General features: G+C 46.3%; 8 non-coding genes and 27 pseudogenes across 8 annotated transcripts; all 35 read left to right on the top strand.

Annotated features, from left to right (window-relative positions):
- Window positions 1-375: 375 nt before the first annotated feature.
- LOC148264842 (5S ribosomal RNA) lies at window positions 376-494 on the top strand (annotated as a pseudogene).
- A 559-nt stretch (window positions 495-1,053) lies between these two features.
- Window positions 1,054-1,172, top strand: LOC148264841 (5S ribosomal RNA; annotated as a pseudogene).
- A 562-nt stretch (window positions 1,173-1,734) lies between these two features.
- LOC148264840 (5S ribosomal RNA) lies at window positions 1,735-1,853 on the top strand (annotated as a pseudogene).
- Window positions 1,854-2,062: 209 nt separating this feature from the next.
- On the top strand, window positions 2,063-2,181 carry LOC148264839 (5S ribosomal RNA; annotated as a pseudogene).
- A 563-nt stretch (window positions 2,182-2,744) lies between these two features.
- LOC148264838 (5S ribosomal RNA) lies at window positions 2,745-2,863 on the top strand (annotated as a pseudogene).
- A 205-nt stretch (window positions 2,864-3,068) lies between these two features.
- LOC148264837 (5S ribosomal RNA) lies at window positions 3,069-3,187 on the top strand. Its single transcript, XR_015820433.1, has one exon. It is a non-coding gene; the product is annotated as a 5S ribosomal RNA (ribosomal RNA).
- A 1,232-nt stretch (window positions 3,188-4,419) lies between these two features.
- LOC148264836 (5S ribosomal RNA) lies at window positions 4,420-4,538 on the top strand (annotated as a pseudogene).
- Window positions 4,539-5,081: 543 nt separating this feature from the next.
- Window positions 5,082-5,200, top strand: LOC148264835 (5S ribosomal RNA; annotated as a pseudogene).
- Window positions 5,201-5,404: 204 nt separating this feature from the next.
- Window positions 5,405-5,523, top strand: LOC148264834 (5S ribosomal RNA; annotated as a pseudogene).
- A 189-nt stretch (window positions 5,524-5,712) lies between these two features.
- LOC148264833 (5S ribosomal RNA) lies at window positions 5,713-5,831 on the top strand (annotated as a pseudogene).
- A 563-nt stretch (window positions 5,832-6,394) lies between these two features.
- LOC148264832 (5S ribosomal RNA) lies at window positions 6,395-6,513 on the top strand (annotated as a pseudogene).
- Window positions 6,514-6,718: 205 nt separating this feature from the next.
- On the top strand, window positions 6,719-6,837 carry LOC148264831 (5S ribosomal RNA). The gene has a single exon (XR_015819957.1). It is a non-coding gene; the product is annotated as a 5S ribosomal RNA (ribosomal RNA).
- Window positions 6,838-7,397: 560 nt separating this feature from the next.
- Window positions 7,398-7,516, top strand: LOC148264830 (5S ribosomal RNA; annotated as a pseudogene).
- Window positions 7,517-8,081: 565 nt separating this feature from the next.
- LOC148264829 (5S ribosomal RNA) lies at window positions 8,082-8,200 on the top strand (annotated as a pseudogene).
- Window positions 8,201-8,405: 205 nt separating this feature from the next.
- LOC148264828 (5S ribosomal RNA) lies at window positions 8,406-8,524 on the top strand. The gene has a single exon (XR_015820413.1). It is a non-coding gene; the product is annotated as a 5S ribosomal RNA (ribosomal RNA).
- Window positions 8,525-8,732: 208 nt separating this feature from the next.
- LOC148264827 (5S ribosomal RNA) lies at window positions 8,733-8,851 on the top strand (annotated as a pseudogene).
- A 558-nt stretch (window positions 8,852-9,409) lies between these two features.
- LOC148264826 (5S ribosomal RNA) lies at window positions 9,410-9,528 on the top strand (annotated as a pseudogene).
- A 921-nt stretch (window positions 9,529-10,449) lies between these two features.
- On the top strand, window positions 10,450-10,568 carry LOC148264825 (5S ribosomal RNA; annotated as a pseudogene).
- A 564-nt stretch (window positions 10,569-11,132) lies between these two features.
- Window positions 11,133-11,251, top strand: LOC148264824 (5S ribosomal RNA). The gene has a single exon (XR_015820935.1). It is a non-coding gene; the product is annotated as a 5S ribosomal RNA (ribosomal RNA).
- Window positions 11,252-11,457: 206 nt separating this feature from the next.
- Window positions 11,458-11,576, top strand: LOC148264823 (5S ribosomal RNA). The gene has a single exon (XR_015820179.1). It is a non-coding gene; the product is annotated as a 5S ribosomal RNA (ribosomal RNA).
- Window positions 11,577-13,880: 2,304 nt separating this feature from the next.
- Window positions 13,881-13,999, top strand: LOC148264822 (5S ribosomal RNA; annotated as a pseudogene).
- A 209-nt stretch (window positions 14,000-14,208) lies between these two features.
- LOC148264821 (5S ribosomal RNA) lies at window positions 14,209-14,327 on the top strand (annotated as a pseudogene).
- Window positions 14,328-14,889: 562 nt separating this feature from the next.
- Window positions 14,890-15,008, top strand: LOC148264820 (5S ribosomal RNA). Its single transcript, XR_015820211.1, has one exon. It is a non-coding gene; the product is annotated as a 5S ribosomal RNA (ribosomal RNA).
- Window positions 15,009-15,571: 563 nt separating this feature from the next.
- LOC148264819 (5S ribosomal RNA) lies at window positions 15,572-15,690 on the top strand. The gene has a single exon (XR_015820001.1). It is a non-coding gene; the product is annotated as a 5S ribosomal RNA (ribosomal RNA).
- Window positions 15,691-16,252: 562 nt separating this feature from the next.
- LOC148264818 (5S ribosomal RNA) lies at window positions 16,253-16,371 on the top strand (annotated as a pseudogene).
- A 561-nt stretch (window positions 16,372-16,932) lies between these two features.
- On the top strand, window positions 16,933-17,051 carry LOC148264817 (5S ribosomal RNA). Its single transcript, XR_015819610.1, has one exon. It is a non-coding gene; the product is annotated as a 5S ribosomal RNA (ribosomal RNA).
- Window positions 17,052-17,612: 561 nt separating this feature from the next.
- On the top strand, window positions 17,613-17,731 carry LOC148264816 (5S ribosomal RNA; annotated as a pseudogene).
- Window positions 17,732-18,292: 561 nt separating this feature from the next.
- On the top strand, window positions 18,293-18,410 carry LOC148264815 (5S ribosomal RNA; annotated as a pseudogene).
- A 204-nt stretch (window positions 18,411-18,614) lies between these two features.
- LOC148264814 (5S ribosomal RNA) lies at window positions 18,615-18,733 on the top strand (annotated as a pseudogene).
- Window positions 18,734-18,942: 209 nt separating this feature from the next.
- On the top strand, window positions 18,943-19,061 carry LOC148264813 (5S ribosomal RNA; annotated as a pseudogene).
- Window positions 19,062-19,940: 879 nt separating this feature from the next.
- LOC148264812 (5S ribosomal RNA) lies at window positions 19,941-20,059 on the top strand (annotated as a pseudogene).
- A 209-nt stretch (window positions 20,060-20,268) lies between these two features.
- LOC148264811 (5S ribosomal RNA) lies at window positions 20,269-20,387 on the top strand (annotated as a pseudogene).
- Window positions 20,388-20,949: 562 nt separating this feature from the next.
- Window positions 20,950-21,068, top strand: LOC148264810 (5S ribosomal RNA; annotated as a pseudogene).
- A 205-nt stretch (window positions 21,069-21,273) lies between these two features.
- LOC148264809 (5S ribosomal RNA) lies at window positions 21,274-21,392 on the top strand (annotated as a pseudogene).
- Window positions 21,393-21,597: 205 nt separating this feature from the next.
- On the top strand, window positions 21,598-21,716 carry LOC148264808 (5S ribosomal RNA; annotated as a pseudogene).
- Window positions 21,717-22,067: the final 351 nt, after the last annotated feature.

The raw sequence follows: 22,067 nt of genomic DNA, 5'->3' as shown, positions 1-22,067 counted from the left end.
TTTGCAGCGCAGAATGAAACATGAGCAATCATACCAGCACCAATGCAACGGATTCTATCAGAACTCCGCAAGTTAAGGGTGCTTGGGCGAGAGTAGCACTAGGATGGGTGACCTCCTCCGAAGTCCATATCTTTCACCCATTTTCTTAGGAAGTCCTCGTGTTGCACCCATTTTTTTGCAGATGATTCTTTCGACGATACACGCGACTTGAATTATGGTCCTCAGGTTTATTAGCAAATGTGAGTCACAGCACTCTAGCATTTTACTTGATATTAGAACGAGCACGGGAGGTGAAGTGCGCACGCACAAGGAAACAAATGACGGGAGGGGGAAGAAAGGAGAAGGAGTTTATGTATTTGCAGCAGGAAATTAAACTGGTGTGATCATACAAGAACTAATGCACCGGATCCCATCAGAACTCCGCAGTTAAGTGTGCTTGGGCGAGATTAGTACTCGGATGGGTGACATCTTGGGAAGTCCTCGTGTCGCACTAATTTTTTTTCAGACGGGTCGTTCGACGTTACGCGTGGCTGGAACTGGGGTCCGCTGGTTTATACGCAAATGTGGGTCAAGAAGCAGGGGCATTTTAATCGATATCAGAACGAGAATGAGAGGTGCAGTGTGAACGCACAAGGAAACAATTGATGGGAGGGGGAGGGAAGGAGAAGGAGTGTATATATTTTCAGCACGAAATGAAACAGGTGCGATCATACCAGCACTAATGTAACTGATTCTATTAGAACTCCGTAGGTAAGGGTGCTTGGGCGAGAGTAGTACTAGCATGGGTTACCTCCTGCGAAGTCCTTATATTTCATCCATTTTCTTGTGAAGTCCTCGTGTTGCACCCATTTTTTTGCAGATGATTCTTTCGACGTTACGCGCGACTTGAATTATGGTCCTCAGGTTTATTCACAAATGTGAGTCACGGCGCTGTAGCATTTTACTTGATATTAGAACGAGAACGGGAGGTGCAGTGCGCACGCTCAAGGAAACAAATGACGGGAGGGGGAAGAAAGGGGAATGAGTTTATGTATTTGCAGCGCAAAATTAAACAGCTGCGATCATACCAGCACTAATGCACCGGATCCCATCAGAACTCCGCATTTAAGTGTGCTTAGGCGAGAGTAGTACTCGGATGGGTGACCTCCTGGGAAGTCCTCGTGTCGCACTAATTTTTTTTTCAGACGGGTCGTTCGACGTTACGCGCGACTGGAACTAGGGTCCACTGGTTTATACGCAAATGTGAGTCAAGAAGCAGGGGCATTTTAATTGATATTAGAACGAGAAAAAGAGATGCAGAGTGCACGCACACGGAAATAAATGACGGGAGGGGGGATGGAGGGAGAAAAAGTGTATGTATTTGCAGCGCAGAATGAAACATGAGCAATCATACCAGCACCAATGCAACGGATTCTATCAGAACTCCGCAAGTTAAGGGTGCTTGGGCGAGAGAAGCACTAGGATGGGTGACCTCCTGGAAAGTCCTTATATTTCATCCATTTTCTTATGAAGTCCTCGTGTTGCACCCATTTTTTTGCAGATGATTCTTTCGACGATACGCGCGACTTGAATTATGATCCTCAGGTTTATTTGCAAATGTGAGTCACGGCACCGTAGCATTTTATTTGATATTAGAACGAGCACGGGAGGTGCAGTGCGCACGCACAAGGAAACAAATGACGGGAGGGGAAAGAAAAGAGAAGGAGCTTATGTATTTGCAGCGCGGAATTAAACGGGTGCGATCATACCAGCACAAATGCAACGGATCCCATAAGAACTCCGCAGTTAAGTGTGCTTTGGCGAAAGTAGTACAATGATGGGTTACGTCTTGGGAAGTTCTCGTGTTGCAGCCATTTTCTTTTTTTCAGATGTGCCGTTCGACATTACGCGCGACTTTAATTATGGTCCGCAGATTTATTCGCAAATGTGAGTCACATCGCCGTGGTATTTTACTTGATATTTGAACGAGAACGAGAGGTGCAGTGCGCACGCACAAGGAAACAAATGACGGGAGGGGGAAGAAAGGAGAAGGAGTTTATGTATTTGCAGCGCGAAATTAAACAGGTTCGATCATACAAGCACTAATGCACCGGATCCCATCAAAATTCCGCAGTTAAGTGTGCTTGGGAGAGAGTAGTACTCGGATGGGTGACCTTCTGGGAAGTCCTCTTGTCGCACTAATTTTTTTTTTTAGACAAGTCGTTCGACATTACGTGCGACTGGAACTAGAGTCCACTGGTTTATACGCAAATGTGAGTCAAGAAGCAGGGGCATTTTAATCGATATTAGAACGAGAAAGAGAGATGCAGAGTGCACGCACAACGAAACAAATGACGAGAGGGGGGATGGAGGGAGAAAAAGTGTATGTATTTGTAGTGCAAAATGAAACATGAGCAATCATACCAGCACCAATGTAACGGATTCTATCAGAACTCCGCAAGTTAAGGGTGCTTGGGCGAGTGTAGCACTAGGATGGGTGACCTCCTGCGAAGTCCTTATATTTCACCCATTTTCTTAGGAAGTCCTCATGTTGCACCCATTTTTTTGCAGATGATTTTTTCGACGATACGCGCGACTTGAATTATGGTCCTCAGGTTTATTCGCAAATGTGAGTCACGGCACCGTAGCATTTTACTTGATATTAGAACGAGCAAGGGAGGTGCAGTGCGCACGCACAAGGAAACAAATGATGGGAGGTGGAAGAAAGGAGAAGGAGTTTATGTATTTGCAGCGCGAAATTAAACGGGTGCGATCATACCAGCACTAATGCACCGGATCCCATCAGAACTCCGCAGTTAAGTGTGCTTGGGCGAGATTAGTACTCGGATGGTTGTCCTCCTGAGAAGTCCTCGTGTCGAACCAATTTTTTTTCAGACTGGTCGTTCGACGTTACGCGCGTCTGGAACTAGGGTCCACTGGTTTATACGCAAATGTGAGTCAAGAAGTAGGGGTATTTTAATCGATATTAGAACGAGAATGAGAGGTGAAGTATGAACGCACAAGGAAACAAATGATGGGAGGGGGAAGAAAGGAGAAGGAGTGTATGTATTTGCAGCGCGAAATTAAATAGGTGCGATCATACCAGCACTAAAGCTCCGGATCCCATCAGAACTCCGCAGTTAAGTGTGCTTGGGTGAGGGTAGTACTTGGATGGGTGACCACCTGAGAAGCCCTCGTGTTGCACCTATTTTTTTTCGAGTGGGTTGTTCGACGTTACGCGCGAATGGAATTATAATCCGCTGGTTCATTTGCAAAGGTGAGTCACGGTGCCGGGGCATATTACTTGATATTAGAACGAGAAAGAGAGATGCAGAGTGCACGCACAAGGAAACAAATGACGGGAGGAGGGATGGAAGGAGAAAGAGTGTATGTATTTGCAGTGCAGAATGAAACATGAGGGATCATACCAGCACTAATGCAACAGATTATATCAGAACTTCGCAGTTAAGGGTGCTTGGGCGAGAAAAGTACTCGGATGGGTGACCTCCTGCGAAGTCCTTATATTTCACCCATTTTCTTGGGAGGTCCTCGTGTTGCACCCATCTTTTTGTAGATGATTCTTTCGATATTACGCGCGACTTGATTTATGGTCCGCAAGTTTATTCGCAAATTTGAGTCACGGCGCCGTGACATTTTACTTGATATTATAACGAGTACGGGAGGTGCAGTGCGCACGCACAAGGAAACAAATGACGGGAGGAGGAAGAAAAAAGGAGTATATGTATTTGAAGCGCAAAATTAAACAAGTGGCATCATACCAGCACTAATGCACTGGATCCCATCAGAACTCTGCAGTCAAGTGTGCTTGGGCAAGAGTAGTACTCGGATGGGTGACCTCTTGGGTAGTCCTCATATTGCAACAATTTTTTTTCGGATATGTCGTTCGACGTTACGCGCTACTGGAACTATGGTCCGCTGGTTTATATGCAAATGTGAGTCAAGAAGCAGGGGCATTTTAATCAATATTAGAATGAAAATGAGAGGTGAAGTGTGAACGCACAAGGAAACAAATGACGGGAGGGGGAAGAAAGGAGGAGTATATGTATTTGCAGCGCGAAATTAAAGAGGTGCGATCATACCAGCACTAATGCAACGGATTCTATCAGAACTCCGTAGGTAAGGGTGCTTGGGCGAGAGTAGTACTAGCATGGGTTACCTCCTGCGAAGTCCTTATATTTCACCCATTTTCTTGTGAAGTCCTCATGTTGCACCCATTTTTTTTCAGATGATTTTTTCGACGTTACGCGCGACTTGAATTATGGTCCTCAGGTTTATTCGCAAATGTGAGTCACGGCACCGTAGCATTTTACTTTATATTAGAACGAGCAAGGGAGGTGCAGTGCGCATGCACAAGGAAACAAATGACGGGAGGGGGAAGAAAGGAGAAGGAGTTTATGTATTTGCAGCGCAGAATTAAACGGGTGCGATCATACCAGCACTAATGCACCGGATCCTGTCAGAACTCCGCAGTTAAGTGTTCTTGGGCGACAGTAGTACTCAGATGGGTTACCTCCTGGGAAGTCCTCGTGTCGCACCAATTTTTTTTCAGATGGGTCGTTCGACGTTACGCGCGACTGAAATTAGGGTACGCTGGTTTATCCACAAATGTGAGTCAAGAAGCAGGGGCACGAGAAGGAGAGGTGCAGTGTGAACGCACAAGGAAACAATTGATGGAAGGGGGAGGGAAGGAGAAGGAGTTTATGTATTTTCAGCACGAAATGAAACATGAGCAATCATACCAGCACCAATGCAATGGATTCTATCAGAACTCCGCAAGTTAAGGTTGCTTGGTTTTAGAGTAGCACTAGGATGGGTGACCTCCTGCGAAGTCCTTATATTTCACCCATTTTCTTAGGAAGTCCTCGTGTTCCACCCATTTTTTTGCAGATGATTCTTTCGACGATACGCGCGACTTGAATTATGGTCATCAGGTTTATTCGCAAATGTGAGTCACGGCACCGTAGTATTTTAATTGATATTAGAACGAGCACAGGAGGTGCAGTGCGCACGCACAAGGAAACAAATGACGGGAGGGGGAAGAAAGGAGAAGGAGTTTATATATTTGCAGCGCGAAATTAAACGGGTGCGATCATACCAGCAGTAATGCACCGGATCCCATCAGAACTCTGCAGTTAAGTGTGCTTGGGCGAGAGTAGTACTCGGATGGGTGACCTCCTGGGAAGTCTTCGTGTCGCACCAATTTTTTTTCAGACGGGTTGTTCGACGTTACACGCGACTAGAACTATGGTCCACTGGTTTATACGCAAATGTGAGTCAAGAATCAGGGGCATTTTAATCGATATTAGAACGAGAAGGAGAGGTGCAGTGTGAACGCACAAGGAAACAAATGATGGGAGGGGGGGAGGGAAGAAGGAGTGTATGTATTTTCAGCACGAAATTAAACAGGTGCGGTCACACCAGCACAAATGCACCGGATCCCATCAGAACTCCGCAATTAACTGTGCTTTGGCGAAAGTAGTACAATGATGGGTTACCTCCTGGGAAGTTCTAGTGTTGCACCCTTTTTCTTTTTTTCAAATGTGCCGCCCGACGTTACGCGCGACTTTAATTATGGTCTGCAGATTTATTCGCAAATGTGAGTCACGGCGCCGTGGAATTTTAATTGATATTTGAATATTAACGAGAGGCGCAGTGCTGACGCACAAGGAAACAAATGACGGGAGTTTATGTATTTGCAGCTCAATATTAAATAGGTGCGATCATACCAGCACTAATGCACCGGATCCCATCAGAACTCCGCAGTTAAGTGTGCTTGGGCGATAGTAGTACTCAGATGGGTGACCTCCTGGGAAGTCCTCGTGTCGCCCTAATTTTTTTTTTCAGACGGGTCGTTCGACGTTACGCGCGACTGGAACTAGGGTCCACTGGTTTATACGCAAATGTGAGTCAAGAAGCAGGGGCATTTTAATCGATATTAGAACGAGAAGGAGAGATGCAGAGTGCACGCACAAGGAAACAAATGACGGGAGGGGGGATGGAGGGAGAAAAAGTGTATGTATTTGTAGCGCAGAATCAAACATGAGCAATCATACCAGCATCAATGCAACGGATACTATCAGAACTCCGCAAGTTAAAGGTGTTTGGGCGAGAGTAGCACTAGGATGGGTGACCTCTTGCGAAGTCCTTATATTTCACCCATTTTCTTAGGAAGTCCTCGTGTTGCACCCAATTTTTTTTAGATGATTCTTTCGACGATACGCGCGACTTGAATTATGGTCCTCAGGTTTATTCGCAAATGTGAGTCACGGCACCGTAGCATTTTACTTTATATTAGAACGAGCACGGGAGGTGCAGTGCGCACGCACAAGGAAACAAATGATGGGAGGGGGAAGAAAGGAGAAGGAGTTTATGTATTTGCAGTGCAGAATTAAACAGGTGCGATCATACCAGCACTAATGCACCGGATCCCGTCAGAACTCCGCAGTTAAGTGTGCTTGGGCGACAGTAGTACTCAGATGGGTTACCTCCTGGGAAGTCCTCGTGTCGCACCAATTTTTTTTCAGATGGGTCGTTCGACGTTACGCGCGACTGGAATTAGGGTACGCTGGTTTATCCGCAAATGTGAGTCAAGAAGCAGGGGCATTTTAATCGATATTAGAACGAGAAGGAGAGGTGCAGTGTGAACGCACAAAGAAACAATTGATGGGAGGGGGAGGGAAGGAGAAGGAGTGTATGTATTTTCAGCACAAAATGAAACTAGTGTGATCATACCAGCACTAAAGCAGCGGATCCCATCAGAACTCCGCAGTTAAGCGTGCTTGGGCGAGGGTAGTACTCGGATGGGTGACCACTTGGGAAGCCCTCGTGTTGCACCTATTTTTTTCCGGATGGGTTGTTCGACGTTACGCGCGAATGGAATTATAAACCGCTGGTTTATTTGCAAAGGTGAGTCACGGTGCTGGGGCATATTACTTGATATTAGAACGAGAAAGAGAGATGCAGAGTGCACCCACAAGGAAACAAATGACGGGAGGGGGGATGGGCGGAGAAAGAGTGTATGTATTTGCAGTGCAGAATGAAACATGAGGGATCATACCAGCACTAATGTAACGGATTCTATCAGAACTCCGCAGTTAAGGGTGCTTGGGCGAGAAAAGTACTCAGATGGGTGACCTCCTGCGAAGTCCTTATATTTCACCCATTTTCTTGGGAGGTCCTCGTGTTGCACCCATCTTTTTGCAGATGATTCTTTCGACGTTATGCGTGACTTGATTTATGGTCCGCAGGTTTATTCGCAAATGTGAGTCACGGCGCCGTGGCATTTTACTTGATATTAGAACGAGTACGGGAGGTGCAGTGCGCACGCACAAGGAAACAAATGACAGGAGGAGTAAGAAAAGAGAAGGAGTGTATGTATTTGAAGCGCAAAATTAAACAAGTGGCATCATACCAGCACTAATGCACTGGATCCCATCAGAACTTTGCAGTTAAGTGTGCTTGGGCGAGAGTAGTACTCGGATGGGTGACCGCCTGGGAAGTCCTCGTGTCGCACCAATTTTTTCTCAGACGGGTCGTTCGACGTTACGCGCGACTGGAACTATGGTCCGTTGGTTTATACGCAAATGTGAGTCAAGAAGCAGTGGCATTTTAATCGATATTAGAACGAGAAGGAGAGGTGCAGTGTGAACGCACAAGGAAACAATTGATGGGAGGGGGAGGGGGAGGGAAGGAGAAGGAGTGTATGTATTTTCAGCACGAAATGAAACAGGTGCGATCATACCAGCACTAATGCCACAGATTCTATCAGAACTCCGTAGGTAAGGGTGCTTGGGCGAGAGTAGTACTAGCATTGGTTACCTCCTGCGAAGTCCTTATATTTCACCCATTTTCTTGTGAAGTCCTCGTGTTGCACCCATTTTTTTACAGATGATTCTTTCAACGTTACGCGCGACTTGAATTATGGTCCTCAGGTTTATTCGCAAATGTGAGTCACGGTGCTGTAGAATTTTACTTGATATTAGAACGAGAACGGGAGGTGCAGTCCGCACGCACAAGGAAACAAATGACGAGAGGGGGAAGAAAGGGGAAGGAGTGTATGTATCTGCAGCGCAAAACTAAACAGGTGCGATCATACCAGCACTAAAGCCCCGGATCCCATCCGAACTCCGCAGTTAAGTATGCTTAGGCGAGATTAGTACTTGGATGGTTGATCTCCTCGGAAGTCCTCGTGTCGCACCAATTTTTTTTCAGACAGGTCGTTCGACGTTATACGCTTCTGGAACTAGGGTCCGCTGGTTTATACGCAAATGTGAGTCAAGAAGCAGGGGCATTTTAATCGATATTAGAACGAGAATGAGAGGTGAAGTGTGAACGCACAAGGAAACAAATGACGAGAGGGTGAAGAAATGAGAAGGAGTGTATGTATTTGCAGCACAAAATTAAACAGGTGCGATCATACCAGCACTAAAGCTCCGGATCCCATCAGAACTCCGCAGTTAAGTGTGCTTGGGCGAGAGTAGTACTCGGATGGGTCACCACCTGGGAAGCCCTCATGTTGCACCTATTTTTTTTTTCGGATGGGTTGTTCGACGTTACGCGCGAATGGAATTATAAACCGCTGGTTCATTTGCAAAGGTGAGTCACGGTGCCGGGGCATATTACTTAATATTAGAACGAGAAAGAGAGATGCAGAGTGCACGCACAAGGAAACAAATGACGGGAGGGGGGTTGGAAGGAGAAAGAGTGTATGTATTTGCAGTGCAGAATGAAACATGAGGGATCATACCAGCACTAATGCAACGGATTCTATCAGAACTCCGAAGTTAAGGGTGCTTGGGCGAGAAAAGTACTCGGATGGGTGACCTCCTGCGAAGTCCTTATATTTCACCCATTTTCTTTGGTGGTCCTTGTGTTGCACCCATCTTTTTGCAGATGATTCTTTTGACGTTACGCGCGACTTGATTTATAGTCCGCAGGTTTATTCGCAAATGTGAGTCACGGCGCCGTTGCATTTTACTTGATATTAGAACGAGTACGGGAGGTGCAGTGCGCACGCACAAGGAAACAAATAACGGGATGAGGAAGAAAAGAGAGGGAGTGTATGTATTTGAAGCGCAAAATTAAACAAGTGGCATCATACCAGCACTAATGCACTGGATCCCATCAGAACTCTGCAGTTAAGTGTGCTTTGGCGATAGTAGTACTCGGATGGGTGACCTCTTGGGAAGTCCTCGTATCGCAACAATTTTTTTTCAGATGGGTCGTTCGACGTTACACGCGACTGGAACTATGGTCCGCTGGTTTATACGCAAATGTGAGTAAAGAATCAGAGGCATTTTAATCGATATTAGAACGAGAAGGAGAGGTGTAGTGTGAACGCACAAGGAAACAAATGATGGGAGGGGGGGAGGGAAGAAGGAGTGAATGTATTTTCAACACGAAATTAAACAGGTGCGGTCACACTAGAACAAATGCACCGGATCCCATCAGAACTCCGCAGTTAAGTGTGCTTTGGCGAAAGTAGTACAATGATGGGTTATCTCCTGGGAAGTTCTCGTGTTGTACCCATTTTCTTTTTTTAAGATGTGCCGTTCGACATTACGCGCGACTTTAATTATGGTCCGCAGATTTATTCGCAAATGTGAGTCACGGCGCCGTGGCATTTTACTTGATATTTGAACGAGAATGAGAGGTGCAGTGCGCACGCACAAGGAAACAAATGACGGGAGGGGGGATCGAGGGAGAAAAAGTGTATGTATTTGCAGCGCAGAATGAAACATGAGCAATCATACCAGCACCAATGCAACGGATTCTATCAGAACTCCGCAAGTTAAGGGTGCTTGGGCGAGAGTAGCACTAGGATGGGTGACCTCCTGCGAAGTCCTTATATTTCACCCATTTTCTTAGGAAGTCCTCGTGTTGCACCCATTTTTTTGCAGATGATTCTTTCGACGATACGCGCGACTTAAATTATGGTCCTCAGCTTTATTCGCAAATGTGAGTCACGGCACTGTAGCATTTTACTTTATATTAGAACGAGCACGGGAGGTGCAGTGCGCACGCACAAGGAGACAAATGACGGGAGGGGGGATGGAGGGAGAAAAAGTGTATGTATTTGCAGCGCATAATGAAACATGAGCAATCATACCAGCACCAATGCAACGGATTCTATCAGAACTCCGCAAGTTAAGGGTGCTTGGGCGAGAGTAGCACTAGGATGGGTGACCTCCTGCGAAGTCCTTATATTTCACAAATTTTCTTAGGAAGTCCTCGTGTTGCACCCATTTTTTTGCAGATGATTCTTTCGACGATACGCGCGACTTGAATTATGGTCGTCAGGTTTATTCGCAAATGTGAGTCAAGACATCGTAGCATTTTACTTGATATTAGAACGAGCACGGGAGGTGCAGTGCGCACGCACAAGGAAACAAATGACGGGATGGGAAAGAAAGGAGAAGGAGTTTATGTATTTGCAGCGCGGAATTAAACGGGTGCGATCATACCAGCACAAATGCACCGGATCCTATCAGAACTCCGCAGTTAAGTGTGCTTTGGCGAAAGTAGTGCAATGATGGGTTACCTCTTGGGAAGTTCTCGTGTTACACCCATTTTCTTTTTTTCAGATGTGTCGTTCGACGTTACGCGCGACTTTAATTATGGTCCGCAGATTTATTCGCAAATGTGAGTCACGGCGCCGTGGCATTTTACTTGATATTTGAACGAGAAGGAGAGGTGCAGTGTGAACGCACAAGGAAACAATTGATGGAAGGGGGAGGGAAGGAGAAGGAGTGTATGTATTTTCAGCACGAAATGAAACAGGTGCGATCATACCAGCACTAATGCAACGGATTCTATCAGAACTCCGTAGGTAAGGGTGCTTGGGCGAGAGTAGTACTAGCATGGGTTACCTCCTGCGAAGTCCTTATATTTCACCCATTTTCTTGTGAAGTCCTCGTGATGCACCCATTTTTTTTTTTCAGATATGTCGTTCGACGTTACGCGCGACTTTAATTATGGTCCACAAATTTATTCGCAAATGTGAGTCACGGCGCCGTGGCATTTTACTTGATGTTTGAATGAGAACGAGAGGTGCAGTGCGCACACACAAGGAAACAAATGACGGGAGGGACGAAAGGAGAAGGAGTTTATGTATTTGCAGTGCGAAATTAAACCGGTGCGATCATACCAGCACTAATGCACCGGATCCCATCAGAACTCCGAAGTTAAGTGTGCTTGGGCGAGATTAGTACTCGGATGGGTGACCTCACGGGAAGTCCTCGTGTCGCACTAATTTTTTTTTCAGAAGGGTCGTTCGACGTTACGCGTGTCTGGAACTAGGGTCCGCTGGTTTATACGCAAATGTGAGTCAAGAAGCAGGGGCATTTTAATCGCTATTAGAACGAGAATGAGAGGTGAAGTGTGAACGCACAAGGAAACAAATGACGGGAGGGGGAAGAAAGGAGAAGGAGTGTATGTATTTACAGCAGAAAATTAAACAGGTACGATCATACCAGCACTAAAGCTCTGGATCCCATCAGAACTCCGCAGTTAAGTGTGCTTGGGCGAGGGTAGTACTCGGATGGGTGACCACCTGGGAAGCCCTCGTGTTGCACCTATTTTTTTTTGGATGGGTTGTTCGACATTACGCGCGAATGGAATTATAAACCGCTGGTTCATTTGCAAAGGTGAGTCACGGTGCCGGGGCATATTACTTGATATTAGAACGAGAAAGAGAGATGCAGAGTGCACGCACAAGAAAATAAATGACGGGAGGGGGGATGGAATGAGAAAGAATGTATGTATTTGCAGTGCGGAATGAAACATGAGGGATCATACCAGCACTAATGCAACGGATTCTATCATAACTCCGTAGTTAAGGGTGCTTGGGCGAGAGAAGTACTCGGATGGGTGACCTCCTGCGAAGTCCTTATATTTCACCCATTTTCTTGGGAGATCCTCGTGTTGCACCCATCTTTTTGCAGATGATTCTTTCGACCTTACGGGCGACTTGATTTATGGTCCGCAGGTTTATTCGCAAATGTGAGTCACGGCGCCGTTGCATTTTACTTGATATTAGAAGGAGTACGGAAGGTGCAGTGCGCACGCACAAGGAAACAAATGACGGGAGGAGGAAGAAAAGAGAAAGAGTGTATGTATTTGAAGCGCAAAATTAAACAAGTGGCATCATACCCGCACTAATGCACTGGATCCCATCAGAACTCCGTAGGTAAGGATGCTTGGGCGAGAGTAGTACTAGCATGGGTTACCTCCTGCGAAGTCCTTATATTTCACCCATTTTCTTGTGAAGTCCTCGTGATGCACCCATTTTTTTTTTCAGATGTGCCATTCGACGTTACGCGCGACTTTAATTATGGTCCGAAGATTTATTCGCAAATGTGAGTCACGGCGCCGTGGCATTTTACCTGATATTTGAACGAGAACGAGAGGTGCAGTGCGCACGCACAAGGAAACAAATGACGGGACGGGGGATGGAAGGAGAAAGAGTGTATGTATTTGCAGTGCAGAATGAAACATGAGGGATCATACAAGCACTAATGCAACGGATTCTATCAGAACTCCGCAGTTAAGGGTGCTTGGGCGAGAAAAGTACTCGGATGGGTGACCTCCTGCGAAGTCCTTATATTTCACCCATTTTCTTGGGAGGTCCTCGTGTTGCACCCATCTTTTTGCAGATGATTCTTTCGACGTTACGCGCGGCTTGATTTATGGTCCGCAGGTTTATTCGCAAATGTGAGTCACGGCGCCGTGGCATTTTACTTGATATTTAAACGAGAACGAGAGGTGCAGTGCGCACGCACAAGGAAACAAATGACAGGACGGGGGATGGAAGGAGAAAGAGTGTATGTATTAGCAGTGCAGAATGAAACATGAGGGATCATACCCGCACTAATGCAACGGATTCTATCAGAACTCCGCAGTTAAGCGTTCTTGGGCGAGAAAAGTACTCGGATGGGTGACCTCCTGCGAAGTCCTTATATTTCACCCATTTTCTTGGGACGTCCTCGTGTTGCACCCATCTTTTTGCAGATGATTCTTTCGACGTTACGCGCGATTTGATTTATGGTCCGCAAGTTTATTCGCAAATATGAGTCACGGCGCCGTGGCATTTTGCTTGATATTAGAATGAGTACGGGAGGTGCAGTGCGCACGCACAAGGAAACAAATGACGGGAGGAAGAAGAAAAGAGAAGGAGTATATGTATTTGAAGCGCAAAATTAAACAAGTGGCATCATACAAGCGCTAATGTACTGGATCCCATCAGAAACCTGCAGTTAAGTGTGCTTAGGCGAGAGTAGTACTCGGATGGGTGACCTCCTGGGAAGTCCTCGTGTCGCAACAATTTTTTTCCAGACGGGTCGTTTGACGTTATGCGCGACTGGAACTCATGTCCGCTGGTTTATACGCAAATGTGAGTCAAGAAGCAGGGGCATTTTAATCGATATTCGAACGAGAAGGAGAGGTGCAGTGTGAACGCACAAGGAAACAATTGATGGGAGAAGGAGGGAAGGAGAAGGAGTGTATGTATTTTCAACACGAAATGAAACAGGTGCGATCAAACCAGCACAAATGCAACGGATTCTATTAGAACTCCGTAGGTAAGGATGCTTTAGCGAGAGTAGTACTAGCATGGGTTACCTCCTGCGAAGTCCTTATATTTCACCCATTTTCTTGTGAAGTCCTCGTGTTGCACCCATTTTTTTGCAGATGATTCTTTCGACGTTACACGCGACTTGAATTATAGTCCTCAGGTTTATTCACAAATGTGAGTCATGGCGCTGTAGCACTTTACTTGATATTAGAACGAGAACGGGAGGTGCTGTGCGCACGCACAAGGAAACAAATGACGAGAGGGGAAAAAAAGGGGAATGAGTTTATGTATTTACAGTGCGAAATTAAACAGGTGGGATCATACCAGCACTAATGCACCGGATCCCATCAGAACTCCGCAGTGAAGTGTGCTTTGGCGAAACTAGTACAATGATGGGTTACCTCGTGGGAAGTTCTCGTGTTGCACCCATTTTCTTTTTTTCAGATGTGCCATTCGATATTACGCGCGACTTTAATTATGGTCCGCAGATTTATTCGTAAATGTGAGTCACGGCACCGTGGCATTTTACTTGATATTTGAACGAGAACGAGAGGTGCAGTGCGCACGCACAAGGAAACAAATGACGGGAGGGGGAAGAAAGGGGAAGGAATTTATGTATTTGCAGCGCAAAATTAAATAGGTGCGATCATACCAGCACTAATGCACTGGATCCCATCAGAACTCCGCAGTTAAGTGTGCTTGGGCGAGAGTAGTTCTCGGATGGGTGACCTCCTGGGAAGTCCTCGTATCGCACTAATTTTTTTCTTAGACGGGTCGTTCGACGTTACGCGCGACTGGAACTAGGGTCCCCTAGTTCATACGCAAATGTGAGTCAAGAAGCTGGGGCATTTTAATCGATATTAGAACGAGATGGAGAGATGCAGAGTGCACGCACAAGGAAACCAATGACGGGAGGGGGGATGGAGGGAGAAAAAGTGTATGTATTTGCAGCGCAGAATGAAACATGAGCAATCATACCAGCACCAATGCAACGGATTCTATCAGAAGTCCGCAAGTTAAGGGTGCTTGGGCGAGAGTAGCACTAGGATGGGTGACCTCCTGCAAAGTCCTTATATTTCACCAATTTTCTTAGGAAGTCCTGGTGTTGCACCCATTTTTTTGCAGATGATTCTTTCGACGATACGCGCGACTTGAATTATGGTCCTCAGGTTTATTCGCAAATTTGAGTCACGGCACCGTAGCATTTTACTTGATATTAGAACGAGCACGGGAGGTGCAGTGCGCACGCACAAGGAAACAAATGACGGGAGGGGGAAGAATGGAGAAAGAGTTTATGTATTTACAGTACAGAATTAAACCGGTGCGATCATACCAGCACTAATGCACCGGATCCCATCAGAGCTCTGTAGTTAAGTGTGCTTGGGCGAGAGTAGTACTCGGATGGGTGACCTCCTGGGAAGTCCTCGTGTCGCACCAACTTTTTTTCAGACGGGTCGTTCGATGTTACGCGCGACTAGAACTGGGGTCCGCTGGTTTATACGCAATTGTGAGTCAAGAAGCAGAGGCATTTTAATCGATATTAGAACGAGAAGGAGAGGTGCAGTGTGAACGCACAAGGAAACAATTGATGGGAGGGGGAGGGAAGGAGAAGGAGTGTATGTATTTTCAGCACGAAATGAAACAGGTGTGATCATACTAGCACTAATGGAACGTATTCTATCAGAACTCCGTAGGTAAGGTTGCTTGGGCGAGAGTAGTACTAGCATGGGTTACCTCCTGCAAAGTCCTTATATTTCACCCATTTTCTTGTGAAGTCCTCGTGTTGCACCCATTTTCTTTTTTTCAGATGTGCCGTTCGACGTTTCGCACGACTTTAATTATGGTCCGCAGATTTATTCGCAAATGTGAGTCACAGCGCCGTGGCATTTTACTTGATATTTGAACGAGAACGAGAGGTGCAGTGCGCACGCACAAGGAAACAAATGACAGGAGGGGGAAGAGAGGAGAAGGAGTTTATGTATTTGCAGAGCGAAATTAAGCCAGTGCGATCATACCAGCACGAATGCACCGGATCCCATCAGAACTCCGCAGTTAAGTGTGCTTGGGCGAGATTAGTACTCGGATGGGTGACCTCCTGGAAAGTCCTCGTGTCGCATTAATTTTTTTTTTAGACGGGTCGTTCGACGTTACGCGCGACTGGAAGTAGGGACACCTAGTTCATACGCAAATGTGAGTCAAGAAGCAGGGGCATTTTAATCGATATTAGAACGAGAAGGAGAGATGCAGAGTGCACGAACAAGTAAACAAATGACGGGAGGGGGGATGGAGGGAGAAAAAGTGTATGTATTTGCAGCGCAGAATGAAACATGAGCAATCATACCAGCACCAGTGCAACGGATTCTATCAGAACTCCGCAAGTTAAGGGTGCTTGGGCGAGAGTAGCACTAGGATGGGTGACCTCCTGCAAAGTCCTTATATTTCACCAATTTTCTTAGGAAGTCCTGGTGTTGCACCCATTTTTTTGCAGATGATTCTTTCGACGATACGCGCGACTTGAATTATGGTCCTCAGGTTTATTCGCAAATGTGAGTCACGGCACCGTAGCATTTTACTTGATATTAAAACGAGCACGGGAGGTGCAGTGCGCACGCACAAGGAAACAAATGACGGGAGGGGGAAGAAAGGAGAAGGAGTTTATGTATTTGCAGCGCAGAATTAAACGGGTGCGATCATACCACCACTAATGCACCGGATCCCATCAGAAGTCCGCAGTTAAGTGTGCTTGGGAGAGAGTAGTACTCGGATGGGTGACCTCTTAGAAAGTCCTCGTGTCGCACCAATTTTTTTTCAGACGGGTCGTTCGACGTTTCGCGCGACTGGAACTGGGGTCCGCTGGTTTATATGCAATTGTGAGTCAAGAAGCAGGGGCATTTTAATCGATATTAGAACGAGAAGGAGAGGTGCAGTGTGAACGCACAAGGAAACAATTGATGGGAGGGGGGGGGGGAAGGAGAAAGAGTGTATGTATTTTCAGCACGAAATGAAATAGGTGCGATCATACCAGCACTAATGCATCGGATTCTATCAGAACTTCGTAGGTAAGGGTGCTTGGGCGAGAGTAGTACTAGCATGGGTTACCTCCTGCGAAGTCCTTATATTTCACCCATTTTCTTGTGAAGTCCTCGTGTTGCACACATTTTTTTTTCAGATGTGCCGTTCGACGTTACGCGCGACTTTAATTATGGTCCGCAGATTTATTCGCAAATGTGAGTCACAGCACCGTGGCATTTTACATGATATTTGAACGACAACGAGAGGTGCAGTGCGCACGCACAAGGAAACAAATAACGGGAGGGGGAAGAGAGGAGAAGGAGTTTATTATTTGCAGCGCGAAATTAAACAGGTGCGATCATACCAGTATTAATGCACCGGATCCCATCAGAACTCCGCAGTTAAGTGTGCTTGGGCGAGAGTAGTACTCGGATGGGTGACCTCTTGGGAAGTTCTTGTGTCGCACCAATTATTTTTCAGACGGGTCGTTCGACTTTACGAGCGACTGGAACAAGGGTCCGCTGGTTTATACGCAAATGTGAGTCAAGAAGCAGGGGCATTTTAATCGATATTAGAACGAGAAGGAGAGGTGCAGTGTGAACGCACAAGGAAACAAATGACGGGAGAGGGGATGGGGGGAGAAAAAGTGTATGTATTTGCAGCGTAGAATGAAACAGGTGCGATCATACCAGCACCAATGCAACGGATTCTATCAGAACTCCGCAAGTTAGGGGTGCTTGGGCGAGAGTAGTACTAGCATGGGTTACCTCCTTCGAGGTCCTTATATTTCACCCATTTTCTTAGGAAGTCCTCGTGTTGCACCCATTTTTTTGCAGATGATTCTTTCGACGATATGCTCGACTTGAATTATGGTCCTCAGGTTTATTCGTAAATGTGAGTTACGGCACCGTAGCATTTTACTTGATATTAGAACGAGCACGGGAGGTGCAGTGCGCACGCACAAGGAAACAAATGGCTGGAGGGGGAAGAAAGGAGAATGAGTTTATGTATTTGCAGTGCGAAATTAAACAGGTGCGATCATAACAGCACTAATGCACCGGATCCCATCAGAACTCCGCAGTTAAGTGTGCTGGGGCGAGCATAATACTCGGATGGGTGACCACGTCGGAAGCCCTCGTGTTGCACCTATTTTTTTTCGGATGGGTTGTTAGACGTTACGCGCGAATAGAATTATAAACCGCTGGTTCATTTACAAAGATGAGTCACGGTGCCGGGGCATATTACTTGATATTAGAACGAGAAAGAGAAATGCAGAGTGCACGCACAAGGAAACAAATGACGGGATGGGGGATGGGAGGAGAAAGACTGTATGTATTTGTAGTGCAGAATGAAACATGAGGGATCATACCAGCACTAATGCAACGGATTCTATCAGACCTCCGCAGTTAAGGGTGCTTGGGCGAGAAAAGTACTCGGATGGGTGACCTCCTGCGAAGTCCTTATATTTCACCCATTTTCTTAGGAGGTCCTCGTGTTGCACCCATCTTTTTGCAGATGATTCTTTCGACATTACGCGCGACTTGATTTATGGTCCGTAGGTTTATTTGCAAATGTGAGTCACGGCGCCGTGGCATTTTACTTGATATTAGAACGAGTACGGGAGGTGCAGTGCGCACGCACAAGGAAACAAATGATGGGAGGAGGAAGAACAAAGAAGGAGTGTATGTATTTGAAGTGCAAAATTAAACAAGTGGCATCACGCCAGCACTAATGCACTGGATCCCATCAGAACTCTGCAGTTAAGTGTGCTTGGGCGAGAGTAGTACTGGGATGGGTGACCTCTTGGGAAGTCCTCGTATCGCAACAATTTTTTTTCAGATTGGTCGTTCGACGTTACGCGCGACTGGAACTATGGTCCGCTGGTTTATACGCAAACGTGAGTCAAGAATCAGGGGCATTTTTATTTATATTCGAACGAGAAGGAGAGGTGCAGTGTGAACGCACAAGGAAACAAATTATGGGAGGGGGGGAGGGAAGAAGGAGTGTATGTATTTTCAACACGAAATTAAACAGGTGCGGTCACACCAGCACTAATGCACCGGATCCCATCAGAACTCCGCAGTTAAGTGTGCTTTGGCCAAAGTAGTACAATGATGGGTTACCTCCTGGGAAGTTCTCGTGTTGCACCCATTTTCTTTTTTTCAGATGTGTCATTCGACGTTACGCGCGACTTTAATTATGGTCCGCAGATTTATTCGCAAATGTGAGTCACGGCGCCGTGACATTTTACTTGATATTTGAACAAGAACGAGAGGTGCAGTGCGCACGCACAAGGAAACAAATAACGGGAGGGGGAAGAAAGGAGAAGGAGTTTATGTATTTACAGCGCAAAATTAAACAGTTGCGACCATACCAGCACAAATGCACCGAATCCCATTAGAACTCCGCAGTTAAGTGTGCTTGGGCGAGAATAGTACTCGGATCGGTGACCACCTGGGAAGCCCTCGTGTTGCACCTATTTTTTTTCGGATGGGTTGTTCTACGTTACGCTCGAAGGGAATTATAAACCGCTGGTTCATTTGCAGAGGTGAGTCACGGTGCCGGGGCATATTACTTGATATTAGAACAAGAAATAGAGATCCAGAGTGCACGCACAAGGAAACAAATGACGGGAGGGGGATGGGAGGAAAAAGAGTGTATGTATTTGCAGTGCAGAATGAAACATGAGGGATCATACCAGCACTGATGCAACAGATTCTATCAGAACTCCGCAGTTAAGGGTGCTTGGGCGAGAAAAGTACTCGGATAGATGACCTCCTGCGAAGTCCTTATATTTCACCCATTTTCTTGGGAGGTACTCGTGTTGCACCCATCTTTTTGCAGATGATTCTTTCGACGTTACGCGCGACTTGATTTATGGTCCGCAGGTTTATTCGCAAATGTGAGTCACGGCGCCGTGGCATTTTACTTGATATTAGAACGAGTACGGGAGGTGCAGTGCGCACGCACAAGGAAACAAATGACGGGATGAGGAAAAAAAGAGGAGTGTATCTATTTGAAGCTCAAAATTAAACAAGTGGCATCATACCAGCGCTAATGCACTGGATCCCATCAGAACCCTGCAGTTAAGTGTGCTTGGGCGAGAGTAGTACTCGGATGGGTGACCTGTTGGGAAGTCCTTGTATCGCAACAATTTTTTTTCAGATGGGTCGTTCGACGTTACGCGTGATTGGAACTATGGTCCACTCGTTTATACGCAAATGTTAGTCAAGAATCAAGGGCATTTTAATCGATATTAGAACGAGAATGAGAGGTGCAGTGTGAACGCACAAGGAAACAAATGATGGGAGGGGGGGAGGGAAGAAGGAGTGCATGTATTTTCAGCCCGAAATTAAACAGGTGCGGTCACACCAGCACAAATGCACTGGATCCCATCAGAACTCCGCAGTTAAGTGTGCTTTGGTGAAAGTAGTACAATGATGGGTTACCTCCTGGGAAGTTCTCGTGTCGCACCCATTTTCTTTTTTTCAGATGTGTCATTCGACGTTACGCGCGACTTTAATTATGGTCCGCAGATTTATTCGCAAATGTGAGTCACGGCGCCGTGGCATTTTACTTGATATTTGAACAAGAACGAGAGGTGCAGTGCGCATGCAAAAGGAAACAAATGACGGGAGGGAGAAGAAAGGAGAAGGAGTTTATGTATTTACAGCGCAAAATTAAAGAGTTGCGACCATACCAGCACTAATGCACCGGATCCCATTAGAACTCCGCAGTTAAGTGTGCTTGGGCGAGGGTAGTACTCAGATGGGTGACCTCCTGGGAAGTCCTCCTGACGCACTATTTTTTTTTTCAGACGAGTCGTTCGACGTTACGCGCGACTGGAACTAGAGTCCACTGGTTTATACGCAAATGTGAGTCAATAAGAAGGGGCATTTTAATCGATATTAGAACGAGAAGGAGAGATGCAGAGTGCACGCACAAGGAAACAAATGTCGGGAGGGGGGATGGAGGGAGAAAAAGTGTATGTATTTACAGCGCAGAATGAAACATGAGCAATCATACCAGCATAAATGCAATTGATTCTATCAGAACTCCGCAAGTTAAGGGTGCTTGGGCGAGAGTAGCACTAGGATGGGTGACCTCCTTCGAAGTCCTTATATTTCACCCATTTTCTTTGAAAGTCCTCGTGTTGCACACATTTTTTTGCAGATGATTCTTTCGACGATACGCGCGACTTGAATTATGGTCCTCAGGTTTATTCGCAAATATGAGTCACGGCACCGTAGATTTTTACTTGATATTAGAACGAGTACGGGAGGTGCAGTGCGCACGCACAAAGAAACAAATGACGGGATGGGGAAGAAAGGAGAAGGAGTTTATGTATTTGTAGCGCGGAATTAAACGGTTGCGATCATACCAGCAGTAATGCACCGGATCCCATCAGAACTCCGCAGTTAAGTGTGGTTGGGCGAGAGTAGTACTCGAATGGGTGACCTCATGGGAAGTCCTCGTGTCGCACCAATTTTTTTTCAGACGGGTCATTCGACGTTACGCACGACTGGAACCGGGGTTCGCTTTTTTATACGCAAATGTGAGTCAAGAAGCAGGGGCATTTTAATCGATATTAGAACGAGAAGGAGAGGTGCAGTGTGAACGCACAAGGAAACAATTGATGGGAGGGGGAGGGAAGGAGAAGGAGTGTATGTATTTTCAGCACGAAATGAAACAGGTGCGATCATACCAGCACTAATGCAACGGATTCTATCAGAACTCCGTAGGTAAGGGTGCTTGGGCGAGAGTAGTACTAGCCTGGGTTACCTCCTGCGAAGTCCTCGTGTTGCACCCATTTTTTTGCAGATGATTCTTTCGACGTTACGCGCGACTTGAATTATGGTCCTCAGGTTTATTCGCAAATGTGAGTCACGGCGCTGTAGCATTTTACTTGATATTAGAATGAGAACAGGAGGTGCAGTGCGCACGCACAAGGAAACAAATGACGGGATGGGGAAGAAAAGAGAAGGAGTTTATGTATTTGCAGCGCGGAATTAAACGGTTGCGATCATACCAGCAGTAATGCACCGGATCCCATCAGAACTACGCAGTTAAGTGTGGTTGGGCGAGAGTAGTACTCGAATGGGTGACCTCATGGGAAGTCCTCGTGTCGCACCAATTTTTTTTCAGACGGGTCGTTCGACGTTACGCGCGATTGGAACCGAGGTCCGCTTTTTTATTCGCAAATGTGAGTCAAGAAGCAGGGGCATTTTAATCGATATTAGAACGAGAAGGAGAGGTGCAGTGTGAACGCACAAGGAAACAATTGATGGGAGGGGGAGGGAAGGAGAAGGAGTGTATGTATTTTCAGCACGAAATGAAACAGGTGCGATCATACCAGCACTAATGCAACGGATTCTATCAGAACTCCGTAGGTAAGGGTGCTTGGGCGAGAGTAGTACTAGCATGGGTTACCTCCTGCGAAGTCCTTATATTTCACCCATTTTCTTGTGAAGTCCTCGTGTTGCAC

Source organism: Carica papaya, chromosome 5 (genome assembly GCF_054855325.1).
Source record: "Carica papaya isolate Zhongbai chromosome 5, ASM5485532v1, whole genome shotgun sequence".
In the NCBI taxonomy this organism is placed as follows: domain Eukaryota; kingdom Viridiplantae; phylum Streptophyta; class Magnoliopsida; order Brassicales; family Caricaceae; genus Carica; species Carica papaya.
The sequence above is the reverse complement of the archived record's forward strand: the minus strand, read 5'-3'. Positions and strand labels throughout refer to the sequence as shown.